The sequence below is a fragment of the Symsagittifera roscoffensis genome, chromosome 4, assembly GCF_963678635.1.
Source record: "Symsagittifera roscoffensis chromosome 4, txSymRosc1.1, whole genome shotgun sequence".
NCBI lineage: Eukaryota > Metazoa > Xenacoelomorpha > Acoela > Convolutidae > Symsagittifera > Symsagittifera roscoffensis.
Window position 1 is genome coordinate 61,744,227 of NC_087065.1, and position 16,136 is coordinate 61,760,362.

The 16,136-nt window shown below is 42.2% G+C and overlaps 2 protein-coding genes across 2 annotated transcripts in view; one reads left to right on the forward strand and one right to left on the reverse strand.

The window, feature by feature from the left end:
* The window catches only part of LOC134845134 (26S proteasome non-ATPase regulatory subunit 1-like), a 428,069-nt gene that overhangs the window by 369,395 nt on the left and 42,538 nt on the right, over nt 1-16,136 (reverse strand). The window lies entirely within an intron of this gene.
* LOC134843767 (uncharacterized) overlaps nt 1-16,136 on the forward strand; it is a 207,772-nt gene that overhangs the window by 156,300 nt on the left and 35,336 nt on the right. The gene's annotated exons all lie outside the window — the stretch shown is intronic.

Consider the following 16,136-nt stretch of genomic DNA (forward strand, 5'->3'; position numbering starts at 1 on the left):
ACGCCTAAAACAAACATTAAAAAACTCCTTGTAACTGATAGATAAAACCTGATCACAGAAGAACGAACTTTATTCAATGTATCAAGTGTAACATTCGCCCGGAAGTACATATCGACGGAAAATAAAGCTAGGTTCTAAAACGACTGGCTAGCGTCTAAGCACAGCTCTACATGCTTTTCACCGTCTCTACCAAAGCCAGTTCTTTTGGTGGTTTTCCTAACATCGGGTCGACAAAAACGTTACTGTTTCCGGCTCCGGTGAAAACACTCAAATTAACTTGATTATATGCAAGAATAGTGATGTGCCATTCTGCCAGATTGGCACAGCGCAACCTTCCGGCGGGACAGAAAAAGACGACTGAAGGCCTTAGTAACGAAAAAGTGCTGCGAGGGAGGGTAGGAATATTCTAGAAATTTTATTTTTAAAATTTCGATCGAAGAGTGAATATTTCTGAGAAATACAAAAAGACGGCCATTTTGACGAAAAGGAACGAAAAAAAATAACAACGACAAATATAGTGAAAAACGGTCGTACGGGAACACGAGAAAAACGGAGCCTCTTATCGTGGCAAAAACACACGATAAGATCCTTAGCAGTGGAAAATAGTGGAAAAGGAAGCTTCAGTGGGGAAGGAATATTCCGCGGAAACCTCCCGTGCCACAAATTGGGAGAGATAAGAATTTAATCTCGAGAAGATTACGGGAGCGGAGGCTTGGTCCCCCAGAGACTGTTGTATGTTGAAGGAGTGCATAAAACTAATTTTTTATCTACTGTGATGCCATAGAACTTTGAATTAACACCGGTATTATTTGATATTTTAGAGTAAGAGTAGCTAGAAAGAGGAAAGGGTCAATCCAACTCCAATGGATTTAATATAGAACTGTCACACAAAAACATGATAAAATAGGGTATTCGAGCCGTGTTTTTAATAGCAATCAGTAGTCTGAGGATCCGAGACTCAGCTAACTGGTTGTGTTCGCATGTAAACGAAAGCTGATCAAAAGTCGTTTGACTGATGGCCTAAAAAGGTAACTTTTTACTTTGCCCTAAATAGACCAGAAAATCAACTGGCAAGGTCGAGACGGCGAAAAACGAGTAGGATTAAGGTAACTGACGCCTGCCAGTTGTTAATAGGTACTTTTTCTACGCTCCGTCGCTGTGTAGTATTTGGGCGAATGTTACATAGACGTTTTTATGGCGCTCCTGGGTGGGCCTGTCAAAGGCATAAGACCATCATGATCAGCAAGCGTTTCAGCGACGAACCCTCCGCTCCGGGCGTAAGCCCGAATCAGAGGCCTTAATGACCGTTATTGTACTGGGGGGAAGGTGCGTACCCTCCGTTCAGTACTATTTAGCTTTTTAACTAAGTTAACACCGAAAACTCCGGGGGCCGGAGGGTTAGGTGGGAAGTCATGAGCCCGCTTATTCCAAAGTCCCGGGACCAAAAACAATTCTTGGTTTTTTCTCAAGCCCCGGGACCAATACCGTTCACGTCCAAATCGAAATTTTAAAAAATTAGCATGTCAGTTAAAACTAACCCTTCCCGATTTGTATATCGTTCAAATAACGCTGCTAATCTATTAAAACCATCAATTTTCCAGGTTAGATGTCCCTTTTCAGAACGATAAAATTTCGATTGTGTGACATTCTGCCAGATTGGTCGCACAGCGTAACTTTCCGGCAGAACACAAAGTTAGAAATAGAGGCCTTAGCGGTTGAAAACTGTTGCAAAGGAGGGTCAGAACATTCTGGAATTTTAATTTTAAAAAATTCGAATTGTGACGTCAAGTTTCTGACAAATGCTAAAACGGCCATTTTGAGACGAAAAAGTGACAAAAAACAGAACAACAGCTGAAATAGTGAAAAACAGTCAAACGGGAACGTAAGAAAAAACATAGCCTCTTATCGTGACGATCATACACGAGAAGACAGCTAATTAGAGACAACAGGCGGAAAGGAGGCTTCAGTGGGGAAGGAGTAAAGGGCAGTACCCTTCCGTGCCACGAATTGGGAGTAATAACGATGTTATTACAGTGAATCACGGAAGCGGAGGCTCGGCCCCTGAGAGACAGTATATGATGGTGAAGGACTATAAAGAACTGACTTTTAAGCTACTCTGATGCCATAAACATTTTGAATTAACACCGGTATGATTTGATATTTTAGAATGTGAGTAGCTAGAAAGAGGAAAGGATCAATCCATCTCCAATAGATTTAATATAGAACTGTCACCAAAAACATAGTAAAATAGGATATTTGAGCCGTGTTTTTAATAGCAATCACGTAGTCTGAGGATCCGAGACCCAGCTATGTGGTTGTGTTCGCATGTAAACGGAAGCTGATTAAAAGTCGTTTGCCTGATGGCCTGAAAATAGTAACTTTTTATTTAGCCCTAGACAGACCAGAAAATCAACTGGCTAGATCGAGACGGTGAAAAACGAGTAGAATTTAGATAACTGACGCCCGGCCACTCGTTAATAGGCACTTTTTCTACGCTCCGTCACTGTGTAGTATTTGTCTTCATCGGCTTTCAAATATGTCTTCATCACGTTTAGCTGTTCACTAATTATTTCCGGCGAATGGGAATCTTCCGTAATTTTAACAGACCATATCTTTTTCAAGGGTGTCGCCTCTTATTCCAAAGTCTCCAGATTGGTACAGACGACCGTAGCTTGCGGTAGTAGTCGGAAGCTTCGACACTGCTAACAAATCAAATTCGTGTGCGGCATTGTTGACTACCGTGCCTTCCTCGTCGGAGGTATATATGTCCCTGTCTGGATCTTGATGCATCTCTCTATCCAGCCCGCGCTGTTTACAATCTGCTAGCAAGGAATGAATTGCAATCTCCGACAAGTCGGAATTGGATGTGGTCTCAGACACGTTCTCCCAGGACTGAGAATTGGATGTGGTCTCAGACACGTTCTCCCAGGACTGAGACTTCGAGTCGTCACTCGAGATGATTGATTCTATACAGTCGCCTTCTAACTTGCTCTTCGTGCTTCTCGACTCTACTCGTCACTCTCGACTCTAGTCGTCACTCGAGATGATTGATTCTATACAGTCGCCTTCTAACTTGCTCTTCGTGCTTCTCGACACTGCTAACAAATCAAGTTCGTGTGCGGCATTGTTGACTACCGTGCCTTCCTCGTCGGAGGTATATATGTCCCTGTCTGGATCTTGATGCATCTCTCTATCCAGCCCGCGCTGTTTACAATCTGCTAGCAAGGAATGAATTGCAATCTCCGACAAGTCGGAATTGGATGTGGTCTCAGACACGTTCTCCCAGGACTGAGACTTCGAGTCGTCACTCGAGATGATTGATTCTAACTTGCATCTGACAGTCGCCTTCTAACTTGCTCTTCGTGCTTCTCGACTCTACGAGCAAAATTCTATCCTTCGGTTGTCCTGACATGGACTCCCCGGACTAATCATCCCGGCCGGGCTCGATGGAACACGACTCCCCGGACAATGTCTCATCTCCGGACGATGTCTCATCTCCATTTGAAAAGTCCGAGCACGGCTCGTACTCCTCTTCGCATCAGTGAACTGAACCCTCCTTGCCAAACTGGATTTCAGTTCCACACTGACCCCTTGAGCGGACTGTGTGCTGGTCAGTTATTGATTTTCCACGCACGATATTCTCAAAAGGACATCTTTCGGTATCAAGTTCACTAGCTGGTTCACTATTGATTGGCAATCCCGCTCAACGTCCCGACTCCGGATCGCTACCAGTCTCTTCTCTGTTCATTCGGTGATGGGCAGCCTCTGCATGGTCTCCATCCATTCATGATCCTGCCTTTCAACTTTTCTTTCCAGCAGATCGTGGAGCTTTCGCATGACATCCCGTGCTACGCTCACCATTTTGTTCAGTGGCGCTATACTATTGATGTCTAGCCTGGTAAGATTTCGCTGTACAAGGTTGGAACGGACCAACAAGCCCAAGAAACCGATTCACCTTTTGCCAAAACTTTTATCTCCGCAGCTCTTTCCGCAGGAAGTTCGGGGTGTCCTGGTATGGGATGCCCTGACTTGTAGAGCCATCTGGTGAGAGACAGTTTATCATAGGTGTCTTTTTCAATGAAAAACTATCCTTAATCTTCGCCTGGTTAGCTTGCTTCTCTTCCAGTCGCTCGTATAACACCGTCTTCTTGCTGAGGCTGTCGTCATTTTGGTGTTTGTCACGTGTTCGGTGCTCTATAATCATGTGATAGTCATCCAGACGTACAATCCAGCGACCGATGTAGCTCTGATCCATCGAATAAGTTTTTAACCAGGCAAGAGCTCTATTGTCAACGCGCAACATAAAGGGCGCACTCTGTAAGTAGTCTCTGTACTTTTCAACAATAGTAATTACTGCGAAAATCTCCGCTTTCGGTGCACCATATTTCATTTCGGTATCGCTTAGGACTTTGCTCCCATTAACTGTGGGTCGGATAACAGCCTTTCCATTCTATTCTTGTTCCTGATGGAGTATAGCCTGAGATAGCGACTACTGACGTGTCTGTGTCTACTAAAAACATTCTTTTCTCGGTCGGCATGACGAGGACCGGAGCCTCGCAAAGTTCGCTTTTGATGTTCTCAAAAAAGACTTGAGCCTCGCCAGTCCAGCTTTTTTTCTGGCCCTTATTTCACATCAATTGCTGCATGGGGTATATTCTGTCGGCATACCCCGTGATAAATTCTCGGTAGTAATTAGCGAAGACAAAAAAGCTCATTAATTGTGTGTCGGTTTTTGGTACCTTCCATGTTAGCACTGCTTCAACCGCTTCATTATCTGGTCTGACTCCGTGCCTGTGTACAAGGCGGCACAGATTTTTTATTGAGTCCCTCAGGGTCTCACACTTAGAGCGTTTACATTTCAGGTCGGCCTGTTTCATGCAAGTGAAGACTTCGTCCAGTCTCTCTATGTGGTCCTCCAGGGTTGGTGTCGCGATAACAACGTCAGCAACGTAACACATTATGAGGTTCCCATAAGTCTTTGTTACATTCGTGAATGCCCTCAATCGCTGAAAGGTAGTCGTCGCGTTGCATAGTCCAAATGGCATTTTTTGCACTGGATTAGTCCGAGTTTACAAGCAGACCCCGTTTTCACTCGATCCTGTTTTCTGAGGGGCACTTGCCAGATTGTAGAGCCCAAATCCAACGTCGTGAAGAATTTTGCGTCTACCAACTTCGATAGACTCTCATCGATGCGCGGAACAGTCATGCATCTCTTATCGTTACTCTGTTCAAAAAGCGGAAATCACAATAAAACCTAAGTTGCCCCCATTCCTTCTTAGCCATGACCACGCCACAGGCCCGCGGGGACTTCGATGGCTCAATCAAGTCATATTCCATTAACCTCTCAATTTCTTTCCGGCATGCTTCTGACTTATATGGGGTCATTCTCATAATCCTTTCGATGTGAGGTACCGAACCCTCTTCTATCTTTATCTCATGCTCTACAAAACTGCAACAACCTATGTCGGCATTATGCTTCGAAAAAAACATCTGCGTTCCGATTCAACACTGCTCTAAGAGAGTCAAGTTTCTTATCCGATATCTTGCCTTTCAGTTATTCTTTCTCAGGTAAAACTGGTTTGATTGCCGCTTATTTTGTGTCTGAAGGTTTCTCAAGGAACATCGAATAACTAGACAACCCATCGTCTGTCTCTGATTTCATGGAAAACACTTTTTCAAAAGCTTTCAGTTCATTTATTCTTTTCAGTATGCAGTCTTGGATGGCATGTAATGGACACTCATTTACTTTAAACTTCCTCAAAATCTCCAAACTCTGATAATCCTACTGTGTTTAGAGCCAATTTTCTTTCCACGTTGTATCGTCACCGATGTTCATTATGATGATACCGATGATTATAGTCCGTTCTGAGTGAGTGAGGAGCTTCTTCCTATATTGGCTGAGTTCTTACTGTTTGGGTTGGGGACCAGACATACTTGTCTGTTGTTACTAAGTTCATTTAAATTCCTCATCCTAAACGTCGCCAGTACAGCTCGATCTAGGAAAATTGGCACCTTCGTTTGATTAATCAAGATCTTATAAACAGGTTTCTTTTCATACTTCCTCTATAGGTGCTTGATTTGTATCAACCCATCGTTATGGTCGCTCGTAACGTCGAAAATGAGCACAAAATTGCGTTCTAGGATTAACTGATGGGATTCGTCCAAGTTTTCGACAACCAGAAAGCTCATCTGGAGATGTCTTCCTCCCAATTGCAGCGAGATGATAGAATTTCTTCCGGCCACATAGATTGCGCCCTGATTGGCAGCAGCCAGTCTGATGTTAGTCGGTATCAAATCCAAACTATTGAAGCCCATATCGGCCCAGGTGCTTATGGACATGACACTGACCACAACTCCAGTGTCAAGCAGTCCTTTCACGGAAAGTTGTCTGCCCTGTACTTTCAGTACTTGTGCTGCCAAATGGGCTTCACAGCCTAAGTGGACCGCATCCTATTCAAGCATGGCATTTTGTCCAATTCGTTGAACATTAAGCTCCTCCTGACCGATGTAGATCCGGCCTACTAGGTCACTTGCATTGGTCACGTGAGCTTTCTAGTAAATGTTTATAAGAAATCTTCCGCGACTCAGCTTTGTTCATCAGGCGTGTTTTAGTAGCTTTTACTCCTGAAAACGCCTGCTCGTGGCGTGAATGCTTAGTGTCCACTACTGCATCCCAAAATTGAGTGCAGTCCGAATTAAAATGTCTTTCCAGATTGCAAAAGAAACATCTAGGTCCATATTTCATTATTAGCCTTCCCACGTATTCTTCGTGGTCCTCGTCAGTTGCATCAATGTCGTCAAGAAAGTAACCAATCGCTTTCATGTTTTGTTTATAAGTGGAGCAGGTTGAGACGTGTTGGTCCAGCGAACTACAATTAGCGCATGACCTTTTGTCCATGTCAACGCAAGGCTTATACCAACCAGAACTTGTACCGGTGTTCATTCCGCTGTATTTGCCGTAGTTGTTGTAGCGACTCTGAGCCCTTGCTTTAATGAGCAGATATTCACGGGATTTCCTGCGCAAATCATCGGGCGTGGGCACGGAGTCTCGTGACAAAGTAAAGAGGGTGGCCAATGGTCTTCATTTCATCACTCTATACTCCGTCCATGAACTTCGAGGCTATGGCTAAGTTTCTTTCTGAGATTCTCTCATTAGGATTACTTCTCCTTCTGAGCAGCTCGAGGTCATCCAAAAACATGTCAATAGGCTCATCATTTCGTTGGCGCCTCTTCTCAAATTTCACCATCGCCCGATGCACCTGCACACCCGAGCCGAAACAATTCAGCAGGATGTCATAGATTTTGCGAGCACTGTCACGTTCACCTGTCTTTTCGCCATCACACAGCTTAGGGTCGTGCCTTCTAAGTTTCTGGTCAGTGTGCTTCAATCATGTTTCTGTGAGAGGTTTCCTTCCTCAAAGTGTAATTTCATTGCCTCTAATCAAGTATCAATGCAGCCACCGGACTCATCCTTGTACGACTTCGGTTTCTTGAGTGTCATTTCAAGCGACCTTTCTCCTCTCTCGGTACGTTTCGAGAGTTTGTTAATCAACGTATCAAGAGATCTGTTCAATTGATCAAACATTGAAACGTATACCGCAGTATCATGCAAAATATTGGTCAAATCTGGAACCGATCTGACCTGCGGCACTGTGGTCAGATTTAATGGAGCTTCCGCCTAGATATCTCTCTATGATTAGGTTCAAAACTTGCTCGCGATCTCGGGGGACCCTCTGCATTTCTTGGTACTCTGAATCCGTCAGTTACCTGAAACATGAAGCGAGTTTCTCATTGGACAGGAATGATTTTCTTGGTTGCTGCGGCTCAAGAGTTCGTCAAGCTTCCGCATCATAAGATCAGCCTTAGCATCCAATCTTTTCTCCAAGTTTGTAATTGTTTGAGGATAGGTGTCGTCATGATCTTTCAACAGTCGCTCGATCTCTCTTGTCCTCATGATATCTCTCTCTTCAAACTCCTTGGCAGCCATTGCCAAGCTCTCCACAAGGCACTGATCGGTATTTTGAATCATTTGGGCCTGATCGATCTTCGCCTTATGATTTCGCTTCTGCCAGCTCGTCTCTTAACCTCTCATCTCCCTGTTGAGCCCTCTCCTCTATTTAATCGATCGAGATTCTCTCAATAAGAGACGTACCTATCGACATCATCAGTCTATCGAGTGTCGAGGACGCTCCCATCGTTATCCTATCTGACATCGGTTTTGATGGCGAATTGGAAATCGCTTTCTTATTCTTCTCTCGTCTCGCGCTGGGAGTAAAATCCGTAACGAGCGCATTAGTCCCGGATGATCAAGGCCGGAACACAGTCCATCACTGCGGAGCGACGTCATGCGTTCATCATACAACGTTTCAAAATACTTTTTTTTGGCTCTCGAACTCGACTGTTCTTCCCGTGGACTTATTCTCGACATCATCGCGTTCTTACTCTCTTTGGGCAGAGAGGATTGCTCCTTTCTCCGAGAACTGTTCTCGATCTCCAATCCAGAAGTCCCTTTGAATACAAGTTTCACTCCTGATCGGCCTCGGCACGCTCCGAGGTCTTCTGAGTTTCTTTGATTTTTTCCCGCTCAAAGTCGTTTCCGGACCCTTCAAGGTTTTTTGTGATGGTGGCGGTCGGGTCGAATCAGCGTTTTTCCCCTTCCTCGAAGGGATCAGTTGGTGTCACGTTCGCTGCCCCGGCCTCAGCATTTCTTGCTTCTTCACCATCTGGAATTTTCTCGCTTCTTAGTTTCATTCGCTCACCAAAATATCACCACGAACTTCACTCGTTGCCTCACTAGCAAAAACGTGGGAGATGCTGCTAACCGAATATTTGCTGCGCTGTGACTTAAATCTCCAGGTTATTACCGTGATCAGCCTGGGAATCTTAAAAACTTCTCCTAACGAGTCCCTGCTCTCCATATTTTGCAATTAGGGAGGTTTTAAGTAAATAAATAAAAAAGAAAAAAACTTCTACGCCCGTGCACAAGTTCCACAAAAAAAGAAAACTCACGCGTGCCTTTATACTCAGTTCTTTCAATATTCAGAAATATCTGTTTAATCTCTTAGAGATTCTATGAATGACTCAGCTAAGATTAGACACAGGGTCTGCCAAGTGTTGAGTTATTATTAACTCCGCTCAAACACATAAGGTATAATACTATCGCAAAATCCGTATGATATAAAAACTGACACACAACAGAACACAATTAACCATAAAACTACAACACACCGTATGGGTGACAACGATCTCCCGTATCAGTATCACTTTACCGCCGCAGATGCATCAAATTACTGCCTCGTTTTAACTTTAAAAAATTCTTTGTAAATTAGCGGTGATGGTTTCAATAATGGATAAACAAAATTTAATCTTAAAGAAAAAGACTTCCCTCAATTGGAACACTCCAAAGGAACAAATCCCAAGACAGTGCCGTCTCAAGTGAGCGTGTCTTGCCTTATACACTCACCGAGGTCTTCTTCTATGTGTCCTGCGATAGCCCGAGCTGTCCTACCAAGCAGCTCAAGGCAACGTCTGATCGAAAATGTTTAGTATCTAAGCAAAACCTCTCTCACATTCGGACAATTTCAAGTGCACAAGAGTAGGGAACAATTTTATTTTCAAGTGAGTGTGTCTAACCTAATACACTCAACGAGGTCTTCTTCTATGTGTCCTGCGATTGCCCGAGCTGTCCTACCAAGTAGCTCAAGGTAACCTCTGATCGAAAATATTCAGTATCTAGGCAAAAACTCTTCCACATTCGGACAGTTTCAAAAGCACGAATGTAGATAACAATTTTCTTTTCAAGTGAGTGTGTCTAGCCTAATACCCTCGCCGAGATCCTCTTCTAGATGTCCCCGGATTGCCCGAGCTTTCCTACTAAGTAGCTCAAGGCAACCTCTGATCAAAAATAACCAATCGAAAAAACTTGTTCGGGTACTTCTGATGAACCCGATCTAGAATCCAAAGTTGGTCACGAATCTCCGGGTCAACTGGTCTATTTACTCCTAATATACACACCTCGTATTAATTGAATTGACCTTCTACTTCAACTTTAAAGGGATTGTGGATGTATCTAAACTACCTCGGAGCGTACATCTGAGTTTTCACTAAGGAGGGTAATTAAGGCGCTTATCTGTCTACAGAGGGTTACTTCAGAGGGTAACTTAAACACCTAAGTTGCTTCGGAGGGTTCCTCAAGCATTACTGAGGAGGGTTACTAAGAGCTTTAGTACACTCCGGAGGGTTATTCCGGAGGATTCCCCCACATTTCCGAATTTTCTACTCTTCTTTCGAAGAGACCTCCGGCTGGTGCATAAATGAATCCCATTAGACTGAATCTGGTCTGGGGATTTATCTGAACCACTTCGGAGGGTCCTTCAAAATATTTTCATTAAGGAGGTTTGTTAAGAGGCTTAACAGTCTCCGAAGGGTTACTTCGGAGGGTTTCCCAAAAAACAAATGTTTTCAACGCGCTGAAGCCTCCGATTGAGGTCTAACTTACTTAAAACAAACTCAGTTGAACCGGTCAACCTACCTTGTGGGATAAAAATGAGGTTTTATAAAAGATTCCGTCGCTCGGAGGGTTCCCTAAAATTTTGACCCTTCAAGCTGATAATATCTAAAAAAAATTATTCCCAGAAATATCAACCAAAAACGGTTGCATTTCAGAAAAATGAAGAAAAAATTCGACTTATGGTACAACATTGTTCCGATCGGTTTGTTAGTCTTTGAGATATTGGCAAAAACACGTTTGCTAAACTGGCCGTTTTTTACTAATTACATAGGTTCTCAGAGACTTTTTCCACAATTCATGCTGAAAGTGCTTAAAAATAATTACAACGAGCGCAACAGCCCTGTTAATACTGAAAAAAGAAAAAACAGAACTAAAATTAGTTTAAAAACAAAAATTTGGCCTAAAACTATCGGATTTGGACCCTCCGATTCCTTCCTTTTCCGATCTTTGAGTCTCATCCCCTATCCACGGAGCTATTCGAAGGGTTACTTAAAAACGGTTCCACTAACTGAGCTTGTTATGCTAGCTCCTAGCGTAAAAGTTTTTATCAATTTATCGCTAAAAACTAAAAAAAAATAGTCCCCAAAACGTAATGACGAAATTCGGAAATTTAGGAAAAAACTTTGATCGAAAATATATTTTCGCCAACTTCTACTAAGTTTTTTTCCGCGTGGTTCATTTAGTTGAGGGGCTTGGTGTACGTAGTAGCTCACTGCGCAGAAGCTTTATATTGTTCGGAAAAACTTGGATAGCCAAAAATTTGGGGTTAAAACTTCAGTCGAAAAGCGTGTTTTTTTCGATAAAATTTGGGTGTTTTTCGGGTCTAAACGGGAAATAGGTAATATATAAATTGGGTAATATCCTATAAATAGCCGTTAATCAATATTATCATACCCTCTTTTACACCAAAGTACCCGAACTAAGACCCCGCTGTAACATTCGCCCATTATTACACAGTGACGGAGCATAGAAAAAACACCTAATGACGACTGGCTGACGTCAGTTACTTGAAATCTACTCGTTTTTAACCGTCTAGACCAGGCCAGTTTTTCTGGTCTGTTTAGGGCTAAGTAATAAGTTACCATTTTTAGGCCCTCGGTCAAGCGACTTTTGATCAGCTTTTGTTTACATGCAAAAAAACCACATAGGTGACTCGAATCCCCAGAATACCTAACTACTATTAGAAACCCGGCTTAAAAACCATAAATTATTATGTTTTTTGTGACATTTATATACAAAATCTATTGGAGATGGTTTGACTCTTTTCTCTTTTCAAATTACTCATGAGATACTAAGCAATATTGGAGTTAACTAAATCGTTCAGAGCCTTACAGCAGCTAAAATATGTCTCTAAAAGTCTGTGACAGTTTCTAATAGTCTCTGGGCACCCGGCCTCCAATTTTGTGTTCCCCTGGTATAACCTTGTTAACTTTCCAATTTCGTGGCACGGGCGGATACGGATCGGCTCCCGATGCCCCACTAGACCTTTATTCCGTATGATCTCTCTCAGATAAGCGTTTTATCTTGTCTTGTTGACACGATAAGAGGCTTCGTAATTCTTGTGATTACCTTCAACTGATTTTCGTTTTGTTAATTCGGCTGTCTCTTTTTCTCGTAATTTCAGAGTTGAAAAAACAATTCAGCATTGTTTCTACATTAATTTAAAGGCATTCTTAAAATCTGGTTTTAAAAGAACAATGACTTTTGGATTGCCGTGGCGCTCAATTAGGTTTCGAGTTCAGTGTGGAGTTATTTCTGCTCCTCGTTGAGTGACGCGTCCGATCTGTAGATCTCCGAAAAAATGTTATCGCTCGGGAGGGCCTTGCATTTAGACGCGATACGTCTAATGGTGTTGCCTATGGTCTTAAGCCTCCGTCTGTCTTTATGAGAGCGATAAGCTTTGCGCCGGAAAAGAATGGTAATAGGGTTTCGGTATTTATCAGCTTAGTGAGCGATCTCAGAAAGTGCACGATTTTGTTTGGGTTTCGGTATTTATCCACTTAGTGAGCGATCTCAGAAAGTGCACGATCTTGTTCTATGTGTCCTGCGATAGCCCGAGCTGTCCTACCAAGTAGATCAAGGCAACCTCCGATCGAAAATGTTTAGTATCTAAGCAAAAGCTCTCCCACATTCGGACCATTCCAACTGCATGAATGTAGATAACCAATTTTCTTTTCAAGTGAGTGTGTCTAGCCTATTACACTCGCCGAGATCTTCTTCTTTATGTCCCCGGATTGCCCGAGCCTTCCTTCTAGGTAGCTCAGGGCAACTTCTGATCAAAAATAATCAATCGAAAGACTTTGTTCGTGTACTTCTGATGAACCCGATCTAGAATCCAAAATTGGTCACGAATCTCCGGGTCAACTGGATTCCCTCAGATTTCCGAATTTTCTACTTTTCAGCGAAGAGGCCTCCAGCTGGTGCATAAATGAATCCCATTAGACTGAAACTGGTCTGGGGATTTATCTGAACCACTTCGGAGGGTCCTTAAAAATATTTTCATTAAGGAGGTTTGTTAAGAGGCTCAACAGTCTCCGGAGGGTTACTTCGGAGGGTTTCCCAAAAATCAAATGTTTTCAACGCGCTGAAGCATCCGATTGCGGTCTAACTTACTTAAAAAAAACTCAGTTGAACAGGTCAACCTACCTTGTGGGATAAAAATGTGGTTTTATAAAAGATTCCGTCGCTCGGAGGGTTCCCTAAAATTTTGACCCTTCAAGCTGATAATTTCTAAAAAAAAAATTATTCCCAGAAAAATCAACCAAAAACGGTTGCATTTCAGAAAAATGAAGAAAAACTTCGACTTATGGTACAAAATTGTTCCGATCGGTTTGTTAGTCTTTGAGAAATTGGCAAAACACGTTTGCTAAACTGGCCGTTTTTTACTAATTACAAAGGTTCTCAGAGACTTTTTCCACAATTCATGCTGAAAGTGCTTAAAAATAATTAAAACGAGCGCAACAGCCCTGTACAATATTGAAAAAAGCAAAAACAGAACCAAAATTAGTTTAAAAACAAAAATTTGGCCTAAAACTATCGGATTTGGAGCCTCCTATTCCTTCCTTTCGTAGTGACGTAAATGACAAAATTCGGAAATTTGGGAAAAAACTTTGATCGAAAATATATTTTCGCCAACTTCTACTAAGTTTTTTTCCGCGTGGTTCATTTAGTTGAGGGGCTTGGTGTACGTAGTAGCTCACTGCGCAGAAGCTTTATATTTTTCGGAAAAACTTGGATAGCCAAAAATTTGGGGTTAAAACTTCAGTCGAAAAGCGTGTTTTTTTCGATAAAATTTGGGTGTTTTTCGGGTCTAAACGGGAAATAGGTAATATATAAATTGGGTAATATCCTATAAATAGCCGTTAATCAATATTATCATACCCTCTTTTACACCAAAGTACCCGAACTAAGACCCCGCTGTAACATTCGCCCATTATTACACAGTGACGGAGCATAGAAAAAACACCTAATGACGACTGGCTGACGTCAGTTACTTGAAATCTACTCGTTTTTAACCGTCTAGACCAGGCCAGTTTTTCTGGTCTGTTTAGGGCTAAGTAATAAGTTACCATTTTTAGGCCCTCGGTCAAGCGACTTTTGATCAGCTTTTGTTTACATGCAAAAAAACCACATAGGTGACTCGAATCCCCAGAATACATAACTACTATTGGAAACCCGGCTAAAAAACCATAAATTATTATGTTTTTTGTGACATTTATATACAAAATCCATTAGAGATGGTTTGACTATTTTCTCTTTTCAAACTACTCATGCTCTGAAATACTAAGCAATATTGGAGTTAATTAAATCGTTCAGGGCCTTACAGCAGCTAAAATATGTCTCTAAAAGTCTGTGACAGTTTCTAATAGTCTCTGGGCACCCGGCCTCCAATTTTGTTTTCTTCTGGTATAACCTCGTTAACTTTCCGATTTCGTGGCACGGGAGGGTACGGATCGGCTCCCGATGGCCCACTAGACCTTTCTTCCGTATGATCTATCTCAGATAAGCGTTTTATCTTGTCTTGTTACCACGATAAGAGGCTTCGTAATTCTTGTGGTTATCTTCAACTGATTTTCGTTTTGTTAATTCGGTTGTCTCTTTTTCTCGTAATTTTCGGACAAAATGGCCGTTTTCTCATTCCTTAAAATTATCCTAGCTCCAATCGAAGTTTTGAAAAATTTAAATTCTAGAATGTTCGACCTTCCTTTTCACAACGAATTCCCTGTTAAAGTCTCTACCGTCTTTTTCCCTTTGCAACGGCGGCTTCGACTGTACCGTACGGGGAAGGGCACAAGGTTCAAAAGCCAAACATGTCGCAGCAAGTGCTTTTTTGTCCTCACGCTGCCACGCTGACACTGCAGTGGCATCCTGTGGTTGCGCTATGGTTCCATCCACATAATCGAACAATTATTTGTCCAGCAAGTACAACTTCATGTACCAACTACAGTCACGATAATTGTTGCCATCTAGCTTAGGAAAAACGAAAACTCTTGACTTCTCCATTCGGAACTAAGAGTTGACAACTTGGTACTTACTGTAACAGCGAAACAATAGCAAACAAAACCCAATTAACTGAATGAAACCAACGAAGTAATTTTCTAACTAAAACAACAGGATTACTACTCACGATTGTTGTCTGGGCCTATAACTTCTTGTTATGAAAACGAGTTCGTCAAAATTTTAAATCAATCAATAGCTACACGACAATACTCTAAAACCAGAATCAATTATGTTCAAAAAGAAATCAACTGTTCAGTCATATATATTAACCACTAACACACCCAAGTCGCATTCAGTACACCTTGGTACTTTTTTACGGAAGCTCGTTGAAATTTCGTTGATGGTATCTGCCCGTTGATAGGGGCGTAATCATGTAAAAAGTCTAAACGCGCTCCTTTTTGCGGTCAGATATCACCAACGAGTTTTCAACGAGCTTCCATAAAAAAGTAACAAGGTGTACTTAACGCGATATGATTGTGTTAGTTTAATTCGGGACAAGTTGAAACAACATTTCAGAGAAGAAAAAAAAATTCAGCAATAATTCTCTTTTAATTAAAAGGCATGCTTAAAATCTAGTATTAAAAGAACAGTGATTTTTGGATTGTCGTCGCGCTCAATCAGGTTTCGAGTTGAGTATGCAGTTATTTCTGCTCCTCGTCCGATCTGTAGGTCTCCGAAAAAAAATTATCGCTCGGGAGGGCCTTGCATTTAGACGCGATACGTCTAAGGGTCTTGCCTATGGTCTTAAGCCTCCATCTGTCTTTATGAGAGCGATAAGCTTTGCGCCGGAAAAGAATGGTAATAGAATTTCGGTATTTATCAGCTTAGTGAGCGATCTCAGAAAGTGCACGATTTTGTTCTATGTGTCCTGTGATAGCCCGAGCTGTCCTACCAAGTAGATCAATGCAACCTTTGATCGAAAATGTTTAGTATCTAAGCAAAAGCTCTCCCACAGTCGGACCATTCCAACTGCATGAATGTAGATAACCAATTTTCTTTTCAAGTAAGTGTGTCTAGCCTAATACACTCGCCAAGATCTTCTTCTTTATGTCCCCGGATTGCCCGAGCCTTCCTTCTAGGTAGCTCAGGGCAACTTCTGATCAAAAATAATCAATCGAAAGACTTT